Below are 24,075 nucleotides of genomic sequence, written 5' to 3'. Positions count from 1 at the left end.
TTTTAACCTAGTTTTAATGCATTACAGGTTGTATTTACTATATTCTGAAAGAACTTTAAATATAAAAGAGATTCAGTACTAACAATGTAAATCACTGTCAACTTTAAATGAAAAGATTTAAGATTTATTATTTTCCTTTTTTTTTTATTTAGATTTAGATTTGACACACTGATTTACATTCAAAACATATGTGATTCCTGATCTGAATACAGATATAGAAAAAATATATCATTTTGGCATTGTATTAGCTAAAAAATAAATAAATAAAACCTATTGGTATTAAAGAATAGGCAAAATATAGCAGGTGATTCTGTTCATTATTTCTAGATTATGTTTTTATATCGCAGGGTGAGGTTAAATCAGAGGTTTCAGTAGAACATTATGCAGGATGGTGGTTATTCTACTACTTTCAGAAGTGTTGTTCTCCACTGTAGAATAAGTGGGAAGTGTTAAATATGCTGCTGCAGTAATAATGCACTGCTATAACTAAATTGGCCAGTGAGCCTAAACCACAAGACAGATTCTGCAACAATGGCCTTGGACTGAACCCAAACAGATTTTCCATGCAGTCAGGATCTTAAAAGCTCAATTCAGGCACCTGTAATCACAGCATCTGTTAAACACCATTTGAGGAGGAAAATAAATAAATTAAAATTGCACACACACACATAGCTAAACATCTGCTGATCATGTCTTTACCTGCACAGTATGAGCTTAACCAATGCTGGGCGCTGCACTTGGTTTGTTTTAGACACATGCAGACACACATGCACAGACACACAGTACAAACCATCTGTCTGCACATCTGGGACTGAGACCACCAATCCAATTGACTACCTCAAAACTGCCAAAAAATCCAACAGTGTAATGCTGGATTTGTACCAGGTCAGTAGGACAGCCTATCTGTGGAGAACTTCATCTTGGCCTCACTTTTCTGTATTTTAGCATTTAAATTTACATAAAATAGAGCATAAATGCCATACATGCCCTCTGAACACACAATAATCCTGCACAGCTTGTGATAATCATCATAAAAATGCAGAATGAAGAAGGATCCACTGAAGATCTCTGCATCACTTTAGTCCACTGTCTTATCACAAATATTCACATGCAGATGCATTGAACATGTTTTATGTTTTGTTAGGCCTGTCATTATCAGAGATTATTATAGACACAGGGATGGAGAATGTTTCTTCATAGGCAGATTAAGTATGACCTGCTTTAAATGACAATAGCAATAACATTTTTCCCCAGCCAGATTATTGGATTAAACGCTGGATACTACTTAGGCCATGTGGAAAGCTTTCAGAACCCATGACCTCAAAAGTCTTTAGCTCTCCTAAACAACAGTGTGAAACTATTTACCTCAAATGACACCACCATTTTAAATGGATACTACACAACATTGGCAAGAGAAGTTTCAGTTAGATCCCTTCTGGAACACCTTTCTTAACCACAAATGTGGTCAGATGTGAATATCCTATTTTAATACGTTACTGCACTGAGTTACATTGGGATAAGATAAGTGACTTTCAGTCAATAGTAAACAGATTTCTGTGTTTAAAGAGTAATTCTCCTAAAAAGGAAAATTAGGTTATTAACGACTTCCCCAATGTCATTCATAAAGTCAACTGCTTAAGGCTGGTTTATACTTTTGCGTCGAGTGATCGTCATGAGCCTGCCTTGTGTTTAGTCGTGCATTAATACCTCTGGGTGCTGTTTGTTTTGCCTTGCAATACCACCCTCCATATTGTGGAGAACGGGATTAATTTATTTTGTACTCTGTTGTTCGATAAGTGGACTAACCTCGAATGTGGAAAGCGGAGGTACAATCTGTTCATCTATGATTGTTCTCGGTGTATGCTAAAAGGCTCTCAAGGACATTGGCTCTAATATTGGGCTTTTAAGAGAAGTCACAGGGATGTAGAGTACTGTAAGTGCTTGTCCACCTCATCTTCTCAAATAATGTCTGAAAGTGTGTGTGTTTTAGGATGTAATTTTTACCAAGGCTCTCTCTTTCTCTCTCTCTCTCTCTCTCTCTCTCTCTCTCTCTCTCTCCCTCCCTCTCTCTCTCTCTGTACTTCTTTAAAGGTGCTGTATGTAAGTTTTTGACACCTCTAAAGCATAAAAATTGCACCAGATACAGCATGACAGAAATGTAAATACAGCTATTAAGAAGCACAGAATAGTGCACTCACTGCACTCCTATGAAATGATAAGGTTTATAATCTAATTAATACATATTAAACCTCTTTAACATTATTAAATGTACACACTGAATCACTGATATGTGTTAGGTTTGAGTCAGTTCTAAAGTTCAATTTCAAATGGTTTATTTTATTAAACCATCTGCTGCTGCTTTCAGTAGTATGGCAATAAATGTCTAAAAATAGCATTTAAATCTACCACTGAATAAAGCACATGAGGTGTACCTGAGGTCATCAATAGCCACGTTTCCATCCACCTATTTTTATTCACATTTTGGATATGTGCATAAAACGGTTGATGGAAACGCCAAGATGCACATACATTTTGAAAATGTGCATAAAAAACATATGCTCACACCAGAGTAGGATAAACTTTTTATTCGATAAGAAAAGATCCGCATAAACCATGATGTGAAAACACTTTTACAGAACAAATTCCAGTATGCGCATTAAAAAAGTAATGTGACTTTGTTATAAGACATCATGTGATGATAACAATGTGTGTTGATAGACAAATGAGCAGGCTGAGCACATAATGAAACATCTGAAATGTGGTTTTGGTCATTCTAAAATGCCTCAACCATTTCAGTATTAATGTTGTTATTTTATTAATGACCAAAAGGATCTGTGCTCCGCGTCTCATGTCTTCAAATGCCACCGCACATTCACTGCATGTCAGGATTGCTTTCTGAGGTGCAATTTATTAAATTAAGAAAATATTCACGCAGCTTCTCCTACCGCAGCAAATTGTGTTTTTACTGTTGATATTTGGTGCCAGATAATCAGGAAGTGACAATGTTGGACTTGTTGAATGGAAATGCTGCTTTGTTCGCACGTCCTTTATGCGCTAATCTAGTTTTGCACCTAAAGTTAATTCGGATTTTTGAATGGAAACATGGCTATTGTCAGTTTATCCTGTTGTTCAGCAAGAAATAGAAGGCATTTTTAAAATATACATTTGAGATGTTGATTAGGACAAAAACTTATTTTATTATGGAAAATATTCCCTCTGTCACGCGCATTTGCTTTTATTTAGAACATGGTTTAAATCTGCCTTTAGGCTCGATAGTCTGGCACACTTCTGTTGATGTCTTCAATCTGGTAACCTGCTCTTGCATGTGTTTTGAACCAGGTGTGCAAAACCTAGTTTAAATCCTGAATGTCAAACGTACATACTGCACCTTTAAAGGCATCCCTCTGAGGACATTTTAGTGTCCATGAGAATTACTTTAGTGTATTTGTCTGTGTGAGTGCATGTAAACATTTATCATTTTCTCTGTGTGTCCATCTTTAAGTGGGAGAAGTCCATCTGTGTGGTAGAAAGTGAAACAAATAACAGCTTGTTCAGAATTGCATCACAAAATCAAAAGCTTTGTGCTGCAAAAAGGCCTGTCTAATTAATTAATCTGTTTACAGTACATATAAAATATACATTTGCGTAATAAGGTATGCCTCATTATATCATGAATTAAATATATTTAATTAACTAGATTTATTTTTTATGCAAAATGTCATATTGCTGTAAAGCATCCAGTAACTTTCAGAAGTCAAAATTTCTTTGGCTCAAATGAAGTTGCCAAAATGGTTTATTTCATATTTCATGTGATTCCATGGTGCAGTGAAAGACTGTGAATAGAGTCACTACTGACAGCAAAGTAAAACATTGCTGACACTGAAGCCCAAAGGAAAATTTCCCCAAGCGGTTGCTCTTTCATTTCTCCTGAGAGTTAATTAGTTTCAATAAAGTACACTTCTCCTGAAGGAGGGTAAATAAAAATAGGCATAAATGAGACACTTATCAATGTAATATGCTGGCAGAGTTATGAAAACAGTATGGATTGTGTAGCTGTTTAAGTATTTAAATGTGTTTTCTGACTGTAGACTTTGGCATCTTAGCAAATTTGTTTATATCTCTTCTGAAGCACTTGAAGAGACGTGCAATTTTTGGGCACTTTTAAGATTTTTTTTCTTAGCTGGAGATTTAAGCAAATGTGCTCATTTGATGTTTTTTTTCCCTCAATTTAATGTCTAGTGATGTTTCTTTCCTGTGAGCACTCTGTGAGTTTCCTTTTGAGTTGGAAATAAAAGACAAACAAACTGTCTGGTGTGACTTCATGTTCACATCCACTAGAATTCCTGAACTTCTTGGTAGGTCGACCACACCTACAGTGGAAACAAGCATTCACTGTCTGACCACAAGGTCTCCATCTTGGCTCTGAAGACTTTTTGGAAGCCACAGCATTTGGCTGGCAGACTGACAGTGTCACGCTTTGATCCAAAGTGGTCGTCTGGCTTGCAGGGGCAGAGTCTGTCTGCACGATGGGCTGACCATGACCTGCCACAAAAAGACAGAGAAAGAAAATAGGAAGAGGGGAGGAAAAATAAAAATTCAGACCATGAAAAGAATGGAATGAAGATGTTAAATACCCATATATATATATATATATATATATATATATATATATATATATATATATATATATATATATATATATATATATATGTGTTATGCTTATATACAGTGGAGATCAAAATTTGAGAACAACCTGCAAATCTAAATTTCGAATCGCCACTGCTCAGTTCTGTTTAAAGCTAGTTTAACATGAGCAAATAAAAACACTTTATTAAGCACATTTCACAGGTTAACTGTAATGTAAGTTCCACAAATGAAAACTAATTGCAAAGACTTTTAAAAACTTGGTCTTCATTGCATGTATATTCTACATCTTTATGTATTTATTCATGCACAATGTCATTTATCTTTTTTAAAGTGCAGCTAATGCCATTTGTATATGTACTGTCATTTTTACTAAAAGTTCACATAAAAAGTACCCATCAGGTACATGCTGTTGGGTATGTACAATATTATTATTATTATTATTATTATTATTATTATTATTATTATTATTATTATTATTAATTACTACTACTAATAATAATAAAATAAAAAATAAAAATAATTGTAATGATTCATTGGTGACAACAACAGATGTGCGGATCCAAATGCAGATTTATTTAAGATTAGTCAGACAGGCAAGGTTAATACAGGTGCACATGGTAGCACACAGCTAGTCCAAAGAGTAGTCATAAGCCCCTTTCACACAGTAATACCGGTAAATATCTGGAAAATTTCCGGAACGACTTTACCGGTATATTCAAAAAAGCGCTGTTCACACAGGCGAGGACGTTACGGAATTTTTCCGGAAAAGAGCATTCACACATCCATTCCAAAATACCGGTAAATTCTGACATCATTCACCACAAATGAGCTTTAAACGGCTGTGCTTGTATTTGTAAACATTTGACTAAATTACAAACTCTGTGGATGATCAATATTGTGAACAACTTTCGCAGGATCACTTTCGCATGTCGAGATGTTCATAATATGCGTGTGCAGGCACTCACAGGCTGTTTCACAGGCACACGCAAAGCTTGAAGGTAAACAAACAACGGCTTATCATAAGCATCTCATTGATGATTATTTACACAGTTGGCATAAAGAAGAACATATAAACTTGATCTGACTAACTTCTAGCAGCTAAATGTGTCTGGAAAAATATTCAAAGGCTTTTATTCTCACAAACCGCGCGGACGTAAATGCGTCTGACTGTTGTGATTGGCTAAAGCAGATGTCTCACGTCAGCACGTTCTAGACGTGCACGCGCTTATTACGGTAATCTTCCTTCTGCGTTCACACAGCGCAGCATTCCGGCAAATTGCCGGTAATGTTACAACTTCTTTTTCTGGAAAATAGCCAGAACGAATTTACCGGTATTTTCAAAAAGGACCTGTTCACACATACAACCTTTCCGGAAAATTGCCGGCAATTTTCCGGAAAGGTCTGTATGTGTGAAAGGGGCTATAGTCATAGGCGAAGAGGTTGCGGCAGGTGGCAAAACAACATAAAAAGAAAACAAACAAGGGGTCAAAAAAATGGCAAAGCAACACAGAAAACCGCTTACATAATGACCACTAGGGAAACAAGACTCATGCTGTATGTGTGTGTGTGTGGCGTTTATTATATTATAATTGTAAATAAAAAGAAGTCATTGAAAGTAATTAGTTTTATCAGTTTCCCCTCCTTTGCGTATTCTATGCCTTTTTTAAGCAATGTCTCACCAAGCCTTGCCCTTTTTAGCCCTCCTATTGGTTCTTGTGTCCTAATAATTCAAAAATTATATATATATATATATATATATATATATATATATATATATATATATATATATATATATATATATATATATATATATAATTTTTTTATTTAAAAATTTTTTTTCTGGTTCTCGAATTTGATTGGCTGATAGCCGTGATATATTTAAGTAATATCAGCACCCATACAGCCTCTTTACCCTTTGTGTATTACTTCGCCCACATACAGCCAGCCATAGATATATACATTAGATGTCGCCTGGCCTATTGTTGACTATTGGACGGAATGCGTCAATAGCGCCGCCATCTTTGTACAGGGTAGCGCTCCTTTGAAATGAATGCGGGACCAAGGTATAGTGGAGGACTGTGGCCATCCAAAGCCAGAGATTTACACTCCCTTTTAAATTTGATCTAATCATGTCCTGAAACACACCTCCTCTCCTGCTTTCACTTCTCATACTGACGGAGGGAGCGATTCGTTTGTGAATGAATCCCCCGAACGACTCCTTCACTTGCCGACAATAATATAAGTTTCTGGCAGCGCAGCATCTCGTTGTCATATTTCTTTTGCATTGTTTGCTGATTTTATTTAACAAAACTAGCATAAGCCGAGTGTTTAGTGCGAGTTGGATCAGAACATACAAAAACAAAAAAAACTTAATATTACCTATGAAATATTTTGCCTTTGTGCTTTGTTTTCTTTGTTTGCTCGTTACTACACCCGTAGACAGCGCTAAAGTCCAGCATCTTCACGTAATAACACTGTCTTGACTAGTGCGGTTGAATGACATTTGTCCTGGGAGCACTGTACCAATGTGGCGGTGCTATTGACTCATGCTCAGGGTCCCTATGCGACATCTAGTGTATATATCTATGACAGCCAGCAAAATGCAGACACTACAGATCTAAAGTTTAAAAGATGCTTGCTCAGCTTTTTAACTGTCAGTTAATGATTTGAATCCAAGGTGGAAGAAAGTTGTTCCTCATACAAAAGTAAAATACAAAATACACAATTATGCCGTAAACTGTTGTATAAACGCAATATCACACTCGTAGCAGTGCGATATGGCTGTATATCGGCACTGGTGGGGGCACTAATGCACTCGGCCTATTTATATGAGGAAGATTTTCTGGAAAGTGATAGGTTTATAAATTGTCTTAAAGACTAGCATTAACTAATGAAACGTTATTGTTAAGTATGTTTTCTTTTTATCCACGCACGCATTTTGTCTATTCGCTCTTGTCTGACAGCAAAAGTATAATTTTAGCGTACATCACATGAGGATTAATGTCAGTTGCTGAGAGCTAAGCAATTGTGTGCTGTAATTATAGGGTACATGGCATTTCTGTGTTTATGTGGAGACAGCTAATAAGTGTGTGTGAGAGACCGTGCTCATATACATTATTTATACGTGTGTGTTGTGACTAGTGTGAATGTGTAGTTCCTCCTTTCTGTCCAGACATCCCTGCCCAAGAATTTCATTATTCACAGTGTCTGACTCTAGACGCCTAGACTGACGTTTATTTTGTCAATGAAATGAGAGAAAGTGGGCAGAGAAGATGAGAAAGAACAAATATCTTCCCCTCTTTGTTCCCCCAGCAGTAAAGGTTGTGACAGTCCATTGGATTTCGAAGTGCATTTCATTTTGAAAGACATTTAGCAGTTCACTCTTCAAGCACTCAATAGAGAGCACTGCTAATGTTCTTCGAGTCAATATAAAGGCAAGCATATGGTGAGAAAGCTTGACTGACCGCCTCCTATGATGAAAATATTAGGTGCGATTTATCAGTGTAATAAAATGTCAAGGATCGATATTCTAATACCTTCTGCTCAGCCATGGTGAACTTTAATTAACAAAATTAGAGCATCCATTAAAAGATCACTATTTCCTAGACCACTGAGAGAACTGTGGAGGAAATCCATTATCAAGCACTTCCTACAGTGTTGTGGTGGGATTTGCTATAGAAGACTTAATGACATTAGATCAGTGGAGCTAAATATTTTACTCCAATTTTAGATTATTATATATATATACACTCACTGGCCACTTTATTAGGTTCACCTATCCAATTGCTCGTTAACGCAAATTTCTAATGAGCCAATCACATGGCAGCAACTCAATGCATTTAAGCGTGCAGACATGAACTGCGTACCAAATCGCATACTTATGCGCTACTCTACGCCATTTTGTAGTATGAGAGTGTTCATACTGAAAACTCTAAAAAATAATGTGCACTTTAATACCCGGATGAGGCACTCATTCAGCCGGTAAAGTGAAGAGTGGAATGTTGGACACTTTACACACTCAAGGACTGCAGGTTTGCTCACGTAGCGGAAGGGGCGGAGCTATCGGGCGTACATGTTGGATAACTTTATTTATTTTGGATGGTAAAAGGAAAATTCTCCTGAGAGGGGGATTGTCGCGCCTCCCGATAGTGAATGCGGTTACACTCATGGCAGGTATTGTTTGATAATTCGGTCGTTTATTTCACTGATTAGGCAAATGTCAAACGTCATAAGGCAAACGGTTTGAATTTCCGCTTAGTAAAAAAACATTATTGTGCCATTTGGAACGACATACATTACATTACATACATATACTATACTGTTGAGTGTGTAAGCATGGTTGTTGGTGCCAGATGAACTCGTCTGAGTATTTCAGAAACTGCTGATCTAATTGGATTTTCACACACAACTATCTCTAGAATGGTCCAAAAAAGAGAAAATATCCAGTAAGTGGCAATTCTGTGGGTGCAAACGCCTTGTTGATGTCAGAGGTCAGAGGAGAATGGTCAGACTGGTTCCACCTGATAGAAGGGCAACAGTAACTATTACTCTAGTTCACTATATTTAAATGGCCTCAACAGTCACCAGATCTCAATCCAAAAGAGCACCTTTGGGATGTGGTGAAATTGGAGATTCACATCATGAATGTGCAGCTGACAAATCTGCAGTAACTGCATGATGCTATCATGTCAATATGGACCAAGCTCTGAGGAACATTTCCAGTACCTTGTTAGGTGTACCTAATAAAGTGGCCGACAAGTGTATGTATGTGTGTGTGTGTGTGTTTGTGTATGTGTGTGTGTGTGTGTGTGTGTCTGTGTGTGTGTCTGTGTGTGTATATATAAACAGAAAATAAACAGTTAAACAAAAATTTGGAAAAAAATAAACGAGGCAAATAATTCAGTAGGGGCTAATATTTCTGACTTAAACTGTATATATATATATATATATATATATATATATATATATATATATATATATATATATATATATATATATATGCAATATCACATGACCTATGAGAGTAATATTGCGTTTATACAGCAGTTTCAATCAGATTCGAGAACAATCACAGTCAATCAGATTCGAGAACCAGGCAGAACTGTTAGAGAAAAAGAATTCCAGCCGTAATGGCCTTCCAGAGAAATGCATTGCATACTATAATTATTAATTTAAATTACACCATAAAGAAACAGTTTACCCAAACTATCATTGTTTATACCCTTTTTCATTAGGCTAAACAGATGGAAAAATGGAATGAATTTTTGTTTTATTTTTTTATGTGCCATCCCATCTTCTGTCGACCATGAACCATGTATATTTATTGTAAATGCATGCATATCTCATAAAAATGTTTTTGTCCATGTGTATAACAAGAGAGGTCCTCCACGATTTTCTTGTTGCATTGCACTTGCCAATTTGTGGGTTTAACAAACGTACTACAGTTAGTAAACATTGAGATTAGATTTGCAGCAATAATGAATAGCTTTCCTAAAAGTGTCATTGTTCAAAGTCCTCCACTGAGATCAATGCTACACACGACTCTTGACAGGAGTGGGTTACTGTGAGATGCAGATGCACACATTTTGACTTTCAGTCTGTTTGATGGGTTTTTATATGTGCAGATAGCTATTAATGAAGCTAAAGATTGAAATATATTTTTGGCCTCCATGTCTTTTACAATTATTCCTGTCAGCATCAAATGCAACACGGCTACATTTTTTTTGTAAAATCTTAAACACACGCGTGACTGCAGTTTCTAGGTAAAATGAATAGTACAGAGCAGTATGATGCCAATCATGTTTGCTCCTTTTCACACTAATTATATTTAAAGCGACATAATATTGATGAAGGGCGACAAGATGGCTCAGTAGTTAGCACTTTCACCTCACAGCAAGAAGGTCGCTGGTTCAAGTTCCGTCTGGGCCAGTTGGGATTTTTTGTGTGGAGTTTGCATGTTCTTGTGTGTTGGCGTGGGTTTCCTCCAGGTGCTCCAGTTTCCTCCACAGTCCAAAGATGTGCTGTATAAATCCTAAAATTGGCCGTAGTGTATGGGAGTGAATGAGAGTGTATGGATGTTTCTTAGTACTGGGTTGCAGCTGGAACGGCATCCGCTGTGTAAAACATAGGCTGGATAAGTTGGCGGTTCATTCCGCTGTGGCGACCCCTGATGAAAAAGAAATGAATAATATTGATAAATTTAAAAAAAATTGTACGTCCACAAAACAAACTAATGGTGTTATGATTTACAATCAAATAAGTTTGCCTATCCTATCTATCTTCATATGGACAACTGTTTTAGCACGGTCAGTTTGCTCTTTAGCTCACCTTGTGTGCTGTTGTTATGTCAGGCTTTTTGAATCACAATTCCACAAAAGAGATAAATACAATGTAAAATCAAGGAAACACTATATGGTCACAGTGCATGTTTCTCTTACATTTGCTTTTTGAACGGGTTCTGGTTAGTGGTTCACTAGGTTATCTGTATGACAATCCCACCTTCTCATGGACATGTACAGAAAGGATGTGTGTCTGAAACATATAACATATAACGTATAACATATTTCAGATTTACAAAAATGTAGACAGCACCATCCAGTGGATTTATCATCTGAAACATGCAACCACACATACCTAGAGTAGAGCAGTTTGCTATCTGCAAAAATGTATAGGCTGAGGGACATATTTTTTAGTTAACCTGGGATGGTCAGATGAGTGGTCACTTGACTGGTGTTTATTATTAACCTCAGGACTGCCATATAGAAGGCTGTATTAGCATAGACTGTTGACTACACAAGACATGTCACTCGTATATTTTTGAATAGGGAAAAGTGTAACTGTCAATATGGTGAATAAAGATCAGCCGTCTAGTACAGTAGCCAATCATTGATCACAACAGTATATGGTGAAAAAAAGGACACTTTCTAGTACAGGAGTCAATCATTGATTGCTATAGACTGGTGATACTCTGGGGGAGGGGCTCGGAAAAGGCATGAGTTTTTTGCAGATTTTATGTGATATGGACAGTTAGAAATGAAACTAAAGAAACAGTTGTTGTTTAATTTTATTTGGTTGATTCCTAATATGAAATTCAATCGTAAGCTTGACCAGCAAATTTGGAGAATTTGATGGTTCCAAGAGGCGTTTCAAAGATGGCCGCCGAGTGAAATGACTTGCCTTAAAGAGACTTTGCTATCAGTAACTGAAAGGTTATATGCAACAGACCTTGATTTTTCGATTTTGATGTACTACTGTAGTTGGTTGTTTAATCTCAAATGGCATAAGTTTACCCCAGCATCCTGGTCAAATTTGCCCACTGGTCTCAGTCCATCATTGCCTCCTAACCATCCCCATATCATACTTGGCTTCATCACTCTGTCCCCTCTCCACCAATCAGCTGGTATGTGGTGTGGTCTGGTGCAATTTGGCAGCTTTTATGCCTTTCAGGTGGATGCTGCACACTGGTGCTGGATGAGAAGATCCTGCCATTGTGTAAAAGCGATTTGAGTGTTTAGAAAAGCGCTATATAAATATAAGGAATTATAATTTTATTATTATTATTATTATTTTATTATTAATTTTATAAGTGGTAATAGGAATACCCCCCCCCCCCCCCCCCCAAATAATACTAAAAAAAACAGCTTTACTGAAGCTGAAGCAACCCTAGCTGAACATCAAAGACTGCAGAGAGCTAAGCTCATTTCACAGTCCAAAAATTGGCCACTGGTAAAACATCTACTATAAAGCTGTCAGTGTAGTTTGCGTAATGGTGTAGTTATGGGATATACCAGCAGGGGTCCAGATCTTTTTCATTTTTTTTTCATCGTCTTAATGGGGCTTGCTTAAAGCACCACCAGAGCCTGTTAAGTAAACTGCTGCCAGCAACTGATTGCTTATGCTCACATCCATGCACACATAATGTACAGTATAGGAGATTTTAATATAAGACCTAATATCTTCACAACAGAATTTTTGTTTCAGTCTTTACATAGAAGTAATAAGAAGTTGAATATATTTTGCAGTGATATTGTATTAATCAGGTAAAAGTAATGTTTAGATGGTTGCACAAAATTTAACACATATAGCACAAATACAGTTGTATGCAGTATTTACTGTAAGACTATATACATGAGACAAGTATAAATGAACCCTTTTCTTTGCAATCATACAGGTTTGGAAATATGATGCTCATGTCTACATGATGAGATTATTACATTGTACATTATGAAAAAAAATTATAATTAAAATCACTCACAGATATACAAATACAGATAAACGTATGGCTTTAAAACATTATCATGTACTGAAAAAAAATGTGATTATGTGATAATTTTATTATAAAAATGTTTCAAAACTACTACAGTATGCAGCGCTCATTTCTTTCTTTCTTTCTTTCTTTCTTTCTTTCTTTCTTTCTTTCTTTCTTTCTTCCTTTCTTTCTTTCTTTCTTTCTTTCTTTCTCCAAATAACAAAATATATCCTTCTGCCATCTTTTTTAAAACAAATTTCAATTTTTATTTTTTTTTTTAACTATGTGTGAAATGGAAATGACAAATCAGGTTGAATTTAATAAGAACTAAGCACTTTGTTCACTATACCAACTAAAAATGTAATACATTTGTAAGATAACAAGTACTGGTTGCTCATTACCTTATTTTTTGTGTTTTTCATGACCTTCCTGGACATTAATATTTTATTTTTTTTCTCTTAAGTAACTACAATAAAACATTTTGAGCGAAAACATTGTCAAAGCAGAGATCAAGGTTCCATAAAAGGTAAATAAATTAAAAACAGCTTAGAATCTTAAGACAATTGCAGATATAATATTCAATTATACAACTTCCAATTAAATTTTTTTTTCTTATATATAGACAATAGCCTACAGGAAATCTTCATATTTTTATTATCTATCTATCTATCTATCTATCTATCTATATATATATATATATATATATATATATATATATATATATATATATATATATATATATATATATATATATATATACAAAAACACATATTGAAATCTTGACATAAATGTTCAGTCTATTTTTGCAACAGCTAGTAGATCTTCATTATGATTTGAGCTTTAAATAAATAAATAAATAAATGTTTAAAATGTTTTAATTTGAAAAAAAAAAAGGAATTAACAAGAAATATTCTGTCTCTCACATAAGAAAAGAGCAGCAAATATACTTGATTGGATTCGAGTCATTTTTTAATTCCTGTTTGATTTAGGGTGACCTTAATTAGATCCAAGCTCGTTTGTATGATAATGAGCACTGCTATATGAACACCGGTTTTAGCCACTAAGAGCAACCATGATCATTTAACTTCAAACAAGGTTTTAAATTCCCCTGTTCCAATGAGCTAGAAAGGAAATGCAATGCTCATTGGAGTTATAATGGCCTGTTATAAAATATGTGTGCTGGAAGTGATATTAACCATTGCATTGTTTGAAGAAAGCCATTGTCAGCTAACCAAAAATGTAACAGAACTTCTGTTAAACAATAGATTTTTAATCAGTAAATATTTCTGTGCCATTTACAGAGCCTACGGCTGTCAAAGTGACCACTCTAATATTTTAGAAGGGACCTTAATAGACCTTTTGCATGTGTGTTTTGTTCCTTAAAAAATCCCTTTTATTTCATTTCAAGTAAAAAAAAAAGATGTTTTTATGCTTCTGAAAAAATCGAAAATGTATGTTGCCAATTGAAAAATAAGAAAACTAATGTCTGATCATGTACTGTAACTCAAGCGCCCTTATTATTGTCAAAATTAAACTTTAGTGCATTTTCTTCTTTATTTTTAAAAAAAATATTATTGTTATTGTAAATTATAATGTTGTTCTCAAACTACTGCTAATACAATTTTATTTTTTAACCTTTCATTTTAATAAATAAAATATAATTTGAAAATTGTAAATTTCTTTTTAAATATACATCTTACATTCTTAATAAATTGTTAAATGAATATATACAATATAGTATGATTTTGATGTGTACCTATAAGAAGTTTTACACTACCCATGTCATTTTCAATACTACTTTAAATCAGCCTGCTTTACTCATGGATTTCTGGTCTCAGCAGACTAAACAGAAGAAATGAACTGAAGAAGATGTGTCAAAGAAGCCAGAGCCTCAGAGACACAACTATTACGCAATCGCCATGCGCCAATGGTAGTTCAAAGGTGTTTACCAGCAGGAGCTTTTCTGGAAGGTTCGCTTTGGCCAGCTTCTTTGAACTGCTAAAATGAGTGACTTCACTTGTAGTATATATTTGAAGCTCTTAAAGGGATGGTTCTTCCAGAAATAAATAATTTACTGAACATTTACTCAATGTTTACTCATCCTCCCATTGTTCAGACCTGTTTGAGTTTCTTCTGTTGAAAACAAATAACATTTTTAAGTAAACATTGACTTGTTTCATTTTTAATTTGCAGTTTGGCACTGTACTTTCATTCAGAATCATTTCATGCATGCCCCCATGATAAATCAGATACTGGATGCAACTATGAACTGCTGGGAGAGTTGTTTTTTTAATGGAAGTTCACACCGCATGCTTAATGGAAAAAAAAAAAAAAAACATCTGCATATACGATGCAGTTGTCTGTGGTTTACCCAGACTTGGTAGGTGCAGAGAGTGTCAAACAGCCGTTTATGTGCATGTGTGTGTGCGTGTGTGTGTGTGTGTGTGTGTGTGTGTGTGTGGGGGGGGGGGGGGGGGGGGGGGGGTGCACTATCCTGTTGCAAAACAAGGTGAAAAAGTCCTATCATGACGTTAATAGTTCAATTAAGGTGTTTACAAATCTGTACTGCACTTCAATGATGCAACTAAAATCGGCATACTCCATGTCTTAATTCGATTTCTCTTTAGTTCGATGAACTTAATCTGATTAAATTATTCAAAAATCGCTGTTTACATGGTTGACTCTTAATCAGAGTATTATCTTAATCTTAATAAAATTTAATTATTGGTGTCCATGTAAATGTAGTCACTGTTTTCAAAAGAAAATAAACAAATAAATAAAACCCTCATGGCCTCCTGATATTTACGACGATTTCAGATCTTTCCACTTTCTCATCCTGTTATTTACCTGTTTAATTTATTTTTTGCCTTTTGTTTTTGCTTTACATGCTTTCTGGAACATTTCTCTTTGTGTCTCAAGTCTGCCAATGTAAGTGTGAGCCAGTGGGCAAACTAGTAACAGCGGAAAAGCCATTCATGATGCGGTGGCATCATTGAATTGAATTGAAGTTTTATTTGACAGATTTTAGACAAACTATACAAAAATACAAGTATCCAATATACAGTACTTTGAAATAAAACTGTCAAGGGTAAAAACATAATAAAGCCCTGGACTAGTTTCCATTGTGGTCCTGGCTTTAAAAATAAATAAATAAATAAATAAATAACCTTGCTGCAAAATACAGTTAATGCATTAAACGAACAGTACCTCCACATTTTAAAACAGGAACAAAATTATTCACAATACAAAAACATATCAAATAAAGCATTGTCATGCTAACTATAACCTCATCAAACAACCTTCTTTTAAACGCTTTTTTGAACTTCCTTAAGTCTTTTATTTTCTTATATTGATTTTAGTAATTTGTTCCACATGATTGCACTTTCAAATACAAACTTATTTTCCCCACTAAACTTCTAGAGAGTCAAAGAAAAATGTGCAAATGTGCTCTAGGTAGAATTTTTTACATTATTCATACTAATTTATTTTGTGTCTTTTGGATTTTTTCCTTCAAACTCTGTGAGCAGCTACTATACCAAAATGACATAGCATAATCAAAATGGGGCTGAATAAAAGCTGCCAATAATTTTAAAGAATGAACATTCAACAGATCAGCTTGCTTTGCTAAGAATCAAATTTTTCTTCATATTTTCGTAAAAAAACATTCTTGCCATAACATCTCCTTATAATTTATTATCTATTAAACATCTCAAATAATTCATTCATTCATTCATTTTCTTGTCAGCTTAGTCCCTTTATTAATCCGGGGTCATCACAGCGGAATGAACCGCCAACTTATCCAGCAAGTTTTTATGCAGCGGATGCCCTTCCAGCCGCAACCCATCTCTGGGAAACATCCACACACACATTCACACACACACTCATACACTACAGACAATTTAGCCTACCCAATTCACCTGTATACCGCATGTCTTTGGACTGTGGGGGAAACCAGAGCACCCGGAGGAAACCCACGCAAGAACATGCAAACTCCACACAGAAACGCCAACTGAGCCGAGGTTCGAACCAGCGACCCAGCGACCTTCTTGCTGTAAGGCAACAGCACTATCTCAAATAATTTGCAACATTTTTTGACTCAATTATCAAATCATTAATCCTAACCACAAAAGAATCATCTGTGTTTAATTTCACTCTTGAAGCAAATAAAATAGCATGTTTTACCTGTTTAAAGAAAGTGTATTATCCAAAAAAAAGATGTACAGATTTTTTAACTGTGAACTCATGATGTCTTTCAGGCCCCTTTTGTTTTGATAAAATACTGAAATCGTGGCATCATCGGCACAAAGATATAGGTCCCCTGTAAAGTTCAATTTAAAAACTAAATGCAGCCATACTTAGCTCTGGCTGCATAATGCACTCTCTCCCGAAATGTTTGTAGGATATGTTTTTACAATGAGCCTGTGTTGGATATATATTATGAGTGTTCAACATAAAGGTTTGGAAGTGTTTGAGGGTGTTTAAATAGGGTGTGTAAATTTCCATTGTGAAACCATCGACACAAGAACTTTCTTTTTAAGAACAGTATAATACTTATATAATAAAAAAAACTGTAAAGAAAAAAAAGATTATTGTTTGAAGCAGAAAAATAACTATTAAATTTGTGGTTCTTTAGATGTATTCACCTATCAAAGAATGTGTGTTCTTGCCAGCTAAACCATATCGCCAAAGGGTGGGTTTGTGTTGTACCTGTTTATGATTCCTGGCATTATGTTCTTTCTCAACCAAAACCCAACATCACAGAGCATGTTTGGTGCCGGAGGGGGCAAGAAAGGTGACACACATCCTCTGACTGCCCCGAACTAATCCGATTCTGAAAGAGCTGAAAGCATTCACTCACTCTTTCTCCCCGCCAGCTGGTATGGGTGAGAATGTGAGAGTGAAGGAAACACAGAGAGAGCGTCCAACTGTTAATCCAATCCCACAATAAGAATTTCTCAGCTGAGTCCAGTTCGTGCCCTGTGGTGACACACTTACGACCAATAATTACTTTGCTCTTGCAAAGTCATTTTTCAAAATGCGCAGTTGATATGTTCCAACGGGCAAAACCTTGTTAGACGATACCAGCACCACTGAATAACAACATGTTATATTATCTTTGACAGGCTCTCGTACTTGTAGCTTGGAGGCCTGGAATATCAATATCTATGCTAATATTTTATTAGTTAGTAGCAGATCAGCTTTTTACAATTTTATGTTGAACATACCATGTTTTAGTGAGACATACTGTTAAAAATATGCTGACACTGTACAATATTAAGATCTAGTTGTATACTGTATACCAGGGTCATGAAAAAAAAAAAAAACATGCAAATCACAAGTCTTAAGCAAATGCTTAAGTAAAAGGAACATTACTTGCCAAAGCAAGTAGAGTGAAAATATCTGTTCTACTAAATCAGGGATCACCAAACTTGATCCTAGAGGTTCGGTGTCCTGCAGATTTTAGCTCCAACCCAATCAAACACACCTGAACAAGCTAATCAAAGTGTTACGTGTACTTGAAACACCCAGGCAGGTCTGATTAGGGCAAGTTGGAGCTAAACCCTGCAGGGCACCGGAACTCCAGAAAGGAGATCGGTGACCCCTGTACTAAATACTACTCAAAGTATAAGTGATTGGTGAGAATTATTTTACTTTCATAGTAATAAATAGCTTTCTCTGATTTCTGACCTGTATCTTAAATATTAATCATTAAAAATGTATAAATAATAATATAATATATAATATAAATATGCATTTGACTACCCCCCCCCCCCCCCCCATTTATAGACAAGTATTTATGATTTATGTGTATAAAGCATCTGTTTTGTGAGAAGTGTTTCTTGTATGATATGTGAACAACTGGTAAAGCTTTACTTTGACATTTCCTCAAGCTAGGAATGATGTCAACTGAAACTTTCTGTCCACACCCATCTTTTACACCACACCCATCAAAAGGGTACCCTTTACCCTGATAAAGATGACCCGTACTGTACCAGTTAATGGAAATATAGGCCACAACAGTCTTCTTATAATTATTGAGAATTAGTTGGCATGTAGATGCAATGTAACTTAAGTTAAAAAAAATATGTTAAGGGGACCAACACAATAAAGTGATACCCGAAATAATATATGGAGAAAGGTTTTTGAATTATAATTTACAACACAAACACAGACAATATATCACTTTGTTGAATTTTTTTTACTATAAAAATGCCAACAAAAGTGACTTTTCAAACTTTTCAACATCAAATGTTTTTGGAAGAAAGATTAAGATCCCATAATCCAATTCAAAAGCATAAATAAGTTAAAAAGCAAAACAACAACAAACATTAATACAGATTTTTTTTTACAGTGTAATAAGCTATGATTGTGATTTGTGCCAAGTTACAGGGTTTGCTATTTTTATATGGTTTATTTAAAATAGTTTTGTTTTTTTCATGATCTATATATCCAAACTAAAAGCAACAAGGGATAATTTATCTCATGTTCTACTCATACAGAAAAAAAACACATCTTCACACATTAAAATCACACATGAAATATGTAGAACATGTTGATGTGAAACCCTATGTGATTTTAATGGGATATCTACATTTAAAACGCTTCAATATTCAGACTCGAGGTCATATTTGAAATCATAATTGCATATGACATGGTAAAAATGATGACTCTTGACGTTGAGTCATCAGCCTTGTATAATCATAGCACCAAGCATGTCTAAATAGACTAAAATTAAACATAATGGGATTGAAATGGGGCTTTGTCTCTATTGGCCCTTGACATAAAGAACTTGAGTGCTTAACGCCAAGGGGCCAATGCGACTCTGCGAATAGCAGCGAGTCTGTAGAGATTTCAGTTTTATAATGCATTCAGTTGTTAAGGCTCTTCTTCAAAGAGTTCCCCTTGTGAGCACTCGGCGACTTTATAATGTTATGTTAAAAGCAGATGCAAAGGTGTGCAGCTCTCAATAATCTTTTAATCTCATTAATGCAATTTTGCCTGTGTGTTTTACTAGTTTTTCCATGCGCATTCTCTCTCTGAAGTTAGTGAGCCAGAACGATATGCAACAAACTTTAACGGGCTTAATAGGACTAAATGCCTTGATCTCGTTAGCATAATTGAGGTTTCTGAAAGGAATTCAAGGATTGTGGCTTGTAGCTCAGGGGCTGTAGGAAAAAATTAATGAACCATAAACATGGTAATTCAACGAGCCCCTGGAAATACATATTTTTATGCAAAATGTCCTGCAACAATGTTTATTGCAATTATGTGCTACAGTAAAGAGAGGAAATGGGAATAAGCAGAAATTGCTTTTGCTGTTTGCAAGATGCTTGTTGCTTGTGTTGTTAGATTGGAGGCAAAACACAAAAGCGCTATCAGAGAAAAGCATAAGACTAATGTATAAATTGCATTAATGAACAATATTGCATGCTGGTTTCACAAAGTGTCCAGTTATCAAAATAGTTGCAACACATTTACATGGATTATTTTTCTTAATAAACACACACACACATACACAGTACAGCTATATTTATGGGGACTTCCCATTGGTTGTTTTCACACGACGTCATTGATGACGTGCAAAATTCAGATGGAGTGAATCTTCTACATAGGATTCGCTATCAGAACATCAAAATAATTTTGTTTTATGATGTTTGAAATTCTTTGAATTGGTCAAAATAAGAAATGGCGAACAGCTTTTATAGGCTTTTAAAAGTGATTGCTCATAAAGGGGAGAAGGTTTAAGAAACTGGCTGAAAAATGGAAGAAGAGGTGGCATGTAACAAACATTTTTGTTTTAATATATCCATGTGTACAATGTTTTTTTTTTTTTTTTTTGAATGTGATACATCATTTGACAGCACCAATAAAGATTATATACATACAAACCTAGCTATGAGTATAATATGTTAATGTGTTACATAAAAATCTAATACAAACACCACAACAAAAAAATCCAGAATATAAATAATGTACCCTGTTATGTAATCGCTGCATTGAAATCTCTGTCTTGTTTTGCAATACTCCATGTCTTTGCTCATGTTTCAGCAAAATAAACAACTGTAATGTGAACATCGAGATGCGCAGCAGAGCTGAATGTTTATTGATGGTAAGTTTGTTGACCGAACACAAAAGAAATGCAACCCTTGCAAAGAAACTAGACGGTTATTTTTGTGGAATATCCCCTCTTACAAAATTAAATAAATAAATAATAATGTAGACTATGCATCCACGCTTTTGTATACTTTCATCTGTTATTTCGTGATGTGTGGAAGATATCCTTGTGGAGGAAAAACTACAGTAATTTATAATAAACATGTTTTTGAACCACATAGTAAAGTGTATAATGAGTACAACCCTTTACCCTTAATGAATGCTACAGAAATCTGTAGCATAGTAAACTGATAAACTGTAATAAATACTGTAATGTTAGTGTAAACGGAGATGCATTGTGATGATATATAATTATAGCAGAGAAAACTGAAGCCTATCAATAATTTGTTTATCACTACAGTTGTGTTGAACTACAGCAGCAATTTAACTACAACAGTTTAATTAAGGTAATTATCTATAGTATTCTTCCAAACAAAATAGTATTTTTTTCATGTAACATAGCTTACAGTGTCTACCACCTTGATGACAGGCAAATATATTTTACTTTATTCACTTTATATTATATCCCCAAGCATCACAGGAAATATTCTGCGTTTTTACTTTTTCAGAAGGATTAATTCTGTGTGATTTTGTGAGATGTTTTCCTCGTGGTGTCCCCACAAGGTCAACATTTACTAGTATTGATATACTTGTAGAGACATTTGTTCCCCACAACATAATAAATTACAAGGTATTTTTTATGATTGTGTTTTCTTTGGGGATAGGACATGCAGGGAAAGAAAAGAAGATAAGAAAACCAAAACTGTACACAAGGGAGAAAAAGATTCTGAATACATACAGCAGGTTTAACAATAAGGTTTAACAACAGCAGGTTTAATAATAATTAGGAAAACAAAACAAAAGCACAAACTTTGAATCATTTAATGTTCGTGTAATTACAATTAAGAATTGAATCAAAATGATTAACCCTTGCTGTGATGTTCTTTTCTTTTTCAAATATTTTCCCAAATGGTGTTTAACAGAGCAAAGAATCATTCACAGTATTTCCTGTAATATTTTTTTTCTTATTTCTTATTTAAGTCTTAAGTCTTATTTGTTTAATTTCGACTAGAATAAAAGCAGTTTTAATTTTTTTAAACCATTTTAAAGTCAATATTAAAAGCCCTCTTAAGTAGGGCTGCACGGTCCTGAAAAAAATCGGACATTGCAATATTTTGTATTTCTACAATAACAATGAGATTTAAAAAAAAAAAAATCACAATAAGATTTAAGTAACTGTTTGAGAAGAATTTATAATTTTACATTGATTGAGATGATTATGAAGAATAGTGCAGCTGCTAAATATTTTTTTTTATTAATTAAAGCATAGATGAATATAACAGAACAAAAATAAAAAAAGAAAGTGCTTTGTGGTTTTTTTTTTATCTAACAATATTGAGGGAAATAAATTTGGTTATTAAATCTAAAATAACAATGTATAGTCTTCATTTGCTAAATAAACACAAATCTTTGTTAAAGCTGCAAACTTTATCATTTCTTTTTCCCAAATGGTTTAAATTTGCTTTAAATCTTACAGTCACAGACCTTAAAAAAACACATCCGAGTTAAAATCTTTTACACCAGCAGTTTATGGTTAAAATTCACAATGACTTAAGAAATGACTGAACTGTGATGCTGCATCTGTTTCGAATGTTATTACTCAATTGAATAGGCGTTATCAGTGGTTATCAGCTGATAGATATGGGCCAGTAGGGACCTTTTGCGCCTGCTGGTAGACTCAGAAGGCTGTTATCATCCATCCACTTGGTTAATCAGCTATACTAATAGAGATGACATTACATTTCTGTGACGGTTGGGTTAACGTTGAGGTAGGAGTAGACGTTAATAAAATACGGTTATTGGGAAAATTTAACAAATAATATAATTAATTCTCGTGGTTAATTAGCTATACTAATAGAGAAGACTTCAAATCTGTTTTTACATTACTGTGACGGTTGGGTTTAGGGTTGGGGTAGGGGTAGACTTTAATAACATACAATTAATGGGAAATTTAATAAATAATATAAATCATTCTTGTTAACTTCCAGCTGCAGCCATATGTGTTCTATAACTGATTAACCATGTGGATAGAGGATAACAGCTTTCTACGCTTCTAAGGCTGAGATACTCTATATAAGGGCTAATAATCCAGGAGGGCTAATTCTGACTTTAACTGTATATCTGTGTGTTGGTGTGTTAATTTTAAATGTACATCTCTAAACTGGTTATTTGTTTTGAGTTTGAAATTCATTTATTTATAAAAGGTGGGAAATTTTATAAGAAATAACAACAATAATATGGAAGCAAACTGAAAAAAATACACAATGCATTTATATATTAGCAAAATGTCAGACGTTAAAACAACGCAGGCTGTGTTTACAAATAAACAATGTTATCAGCAGACACAGTTGCACCTAATGCCCACAATAGATCTTTCCAATCTCATGTGCCTCACACCAGCAGCAATAAATCACTATTTCTGCCATCTTGTAAGGTTTCAACCTTTCCTGTTTAAAGTTTGAACAGCCTTTTATTTTCTTCCAAAGTAGCACACAGCGCTTTAAATCCAAATTTACACACTCAACCAAAATGTTTTATTGTGCCGATGGGTCTCGAGATGCAGTTAAAACTATTCTTGAAAACATTTCAAACTGCTCCAATGTTATCAGAGTGTCACAGGACACTGGATTCGGCTGCGAGTATGTGTGCATGTCTCCTCTATCTCTTTGTAAAAGCGAACGGTCTGTGTGTATGTGTTCACCGATAAGGCGGCTGCTTTAGTTCCGCATCCAAATGTTCCATTCTGGCTCCGGCCTGACACCCCATTCATGTCTATTTCCGCCACATGCAGTCAATTAGGCAACAAAGGCACTGCGCCTTCACCCTGCAGCTGCTAGATGTGGCACTGGAGTAAAATCTGCACATCCATTATGGGTCTCTGTGCATGAAGATGTTGTTTTTTTTATTCCTTTGAATGTGCATCAAGGGATATGGCCCCTGTTTATGCTGCTGTATTCGGAAATGGC

At 34.9% G+C, this 24,075-nt stretch overlaps 1 long non-coding RNA gene across 1 annotated transcript; it reads right to left on the bottom strand.

Moving 5' to 3' along the window:
• Positions 1 to 1,690: 1,690 nt before the first annotated feature.
• LOC141385539 (uncharacterized) lies at positions 1,691 to 18,030 on the bottom strand. Its single transcript, XR_015476485.1, has 5 exons — positions 17,603 to 18,030; positions 11,085 to 11,178; positions 10,534 to 10,813; positions 3,538 to 4,542; positions 1,691 to 3,216 (listed from the first exon to the last, which is right to left on the bottom strand). It is a non-coding gene; the product is annotated as an uncharacterized LOC141385539 (long non-coding RNA).
• Positions 18,031 to 24,075: the final 6,045 nt, after the last annotated feature.

This window comes from Danio rerio, chromosome 1, assembly GCF_052040795.2.
Source record: "Danio rerio strain M-AB ecotype USA chromosome 1, GRCz13ab, whole genome shotgun sequence".
Taxonomy (NCBI): Eukaryota; Metazoa; Chordata; class Actinopteri; order Cypriniformes; family Danionidae; genus Danio; species Danio rerio.
This window is presented reverse-complemented; position numbering and strand designations above follow the sequence as displayed.